Source organism: Chrysochloris asiatica, unplaced genomic scaffold, assembly GCF_000296735.1.
Source record: "Chrysochloris asiatica unplaced genomic scaffold, ChrAsi1.0 scaffold00115, whole genome shotgun sequence".
NCBI classification, from domain to species: domain Eukaryota; kingdom Metazoa; phylum Chordata; class Mammalia; order Afrosoricida; family Chrysochloridae; genus Chrysochloris; species Chrysochloris asiatica.
The window spans coordinates 4,071,357-4,074,122 of record NW_006408633.1 but is presented as its reverse complement, the minus strand read 5'-3'; the positions used below and the strand labels follow the sequence as shown (position 1 = coordinate 4,074,122).

Genomic DNA, 2,766 nt, shown 5'->3' with positions numbered 1-2,766 from the left:
TCTCTGTGCCTTATAAAATTTGTCACATAGAGCTCTAACTTTGGATTTCATTATGACTTTATGCTGTTGATTTCCATCGTTGGACTATCTGTGTTTTTGTTTTGTCATGTCTTTGTTCTTGTTTAAAACTAATTAAAGATTATAAAACTTTGTAGACATTACCAAACACCTTGAGAGTATGAATTTCTAGGCCTAGGGGCTCAGGGCCATATTGTTGGGGGACACCATGGTCAATTGCCATAACACAGTCCACAAGAGCAAATACATCAGTCTGAGGACTAAGGAGCACCTGACCCAAGCCATGGTATTTTCAATAGCTTCATACATATGTGAAAGTCGGACAGTGAATAAGGAAAACCATAGACGCATTTGAGTTATGGTATTGGAGGAGAATATTAAAGGTACCAGGGACTGTCAAAAGAACATACCAGTTTGTATTGGAAAAAATACAGCCAGAATACTCATTGGAAGCTAGAATGGCCAGACTTTGTCTCTCACACTTCAGACATATTATCAGGAGGGACCAGTCCCTGGAGCAGAATATCATGTTTGATAAAGTAGAGGGTCGGAGAGAAAGGAGATCCCCAACAAAATGGATTGGCACAGTGGCAGCATCAATGGGCTCAAGTGTAGCAATGATTGTGAGGTTCACGTAGGACCGGGCAGTGTTTCATTCTGTTCTGCATAGGGTTGCTATAAGTCAGTACCAACTCAATTGCACATAACAATAATAGTTCACAAAGGCAATATTCAACATCCTACTTTGGTGAATAATGATCTTAAATCTCAGGAGCAGCCATCTAAAGTGCAACTATAGGTCTCTTGCTGCCCATAGAAAAGAAGAGTGATGAAAACAGAAGATGCTTGGAAGCCATTAGTCCAATGGACTAACACACCATGTGAACATTGTTCTCCAAGATCCTGAGACCGGGAGAACTAGATTGTGGCTGATTACTGCTACAAACTGTTCTGATAGAAAGTCCTGGATAGGGTGGAAGAAAATGTCGAACAAAACACAAAACCATAAAGAAGACCAGGCTTACTGGCCAGATAGAGACTGGTGGAAGCCTAGGACTTTATAGTCATTGGTCACCCTTTGGATCTGGAACTGAACTTACTCTTGTGACTCAATTTTCAGCCATGCAATAGCTTGGGGGACTTACTGGTCAAAGGCACTCTGGTAGCGTAGTGATTACGAGTTGGGCTGCCAACCTCGAGGTCAGCAGTTTGAAACTACCAGCAGTTCCATGGGAGAAAGATGAGGCATTATGCTCCCATAAAGATTTACACCCTGTGCAGGTCACTGTGAGTTGGAACTGACTCTATGGTATTTAACAACAACAACAACACTGGTTAAAGGAACTTCTGGCGTAGCACTGAAGGATCAACACTGAACTGTAGAACCACAAAGTCGGTAGTTGAAACCCATCAGCAGCTGCTCCTTGGAAACCCTACACGTGGTCGCTGGGAGTCAGAACCAACTGGATGGCACTTAACAACATTGGTCAGAGAGAGACTGGTGGAAGCTTCTGACTAGAAGAGTAGTGGGATAACATCAAGAACATCATACAACTCAAAGAGTTGACTTTTATGATGTAAATGGAGCTATGCTTTCCGGACTGTCAATTGCTCCTAGGTAATAACTCAAAATGGAAAGAAGCAGCGACAAACATCCATTAATAATCAGTACATGGAATGTATGAAAGAGGCATCTAGGAAAATTGAAGTTGTCAAAAGTGAAATGAGCACTTCCAAGAGTGCTGGGCTTGAGGTGCTGCCAGTTGGCAGCAGGGAGAGCATTTGTGCAGGACAGACCTCAGCCCTCCTCTGTGGCCATGGGGGCATCAATGGGGCAGCTTCTCATGGAGATCATGAGGGCCTCCGGCTCTAGCAAGGGCACCTTGTCATTGTGCATCATCAAGCACTTCCAGCTGAAGCACCTTTCCAGCAGGGCAGCATGTGCCATGGGACACAAAAATTGGTGTGTTTGCCAAGACTTTCATTGACCAAGGAAAGTTCATCCCAGATGATGTCATGACCCCGCTGGTCACTCATGAACTGAAACCTCTCACCCAGGGTAGCTGGCTACTGGACGGTTTTCCAAGGACAGTTTATCAGCTTCACACGGTGATTAACCTGAACATGCCCTTTAAGGTCAGCACCTGACAGCTCGCTGAGGCCACCCAGCCAGTGGTCAAGTTTACAACATTGAATTCAACCCTCCCAAGACTGTGGGTGTGGACAAATTGACCGGGAAGTCTCTGTCCAACATGAGGACAACAGACCTGAGACGGTCATCAAAAGGCTGAAGGTGTATGAAGCCCAGATGGCACCAGTCCTGGAGTATGACCAGACAAAAGGTGTGTTGGAAACATTCTCTGGAACAGAAACCAGCAAGATGTGGCCCATGTATATGCTTTCCTCCAGACAAAAGTTCCACAAACCATCCAGAAAGCCTCAGTTACTCTGTGGTAAAAAGCGTGGTGATTAGTGAACCAAGAGGACCCTCCTCATCCTACGATGCCAGCCTGTATGAAATCTTTGAAAAATTGTGGTTTCATTTTACTGACTTTATTCTAGATTCTAAGGATTGCCAAATGCGTCAGATACTAAGATTTATCTTTTGAAATTGTCTAGTGTCTCAGTCCGCTTTGTTGGGCATGCAATTCTGTCAATCAAATACGATGGTGTAATCAAAACATTCCAGGATAGGCAGAAGCTAAGGGATTTTGCCAAAGTCAACCCTGCTATGAAAAACATCCTAAA

At 44.0% G+C, this 2,766-nt stretch overlaps 1 pseudogene; it reads left to right on the top strand.

The window, feature by feature from the left end:
* The first annotated feature begins 1,835 nt into the window (after positions 1-1,835).
* Positions 1,836-2,475, top strand: LOC102820796 (annotated as a pseudogene).
* The last annotated feature ends 291 nt before the right edge of the window (positions 2,476-2,766 follow it).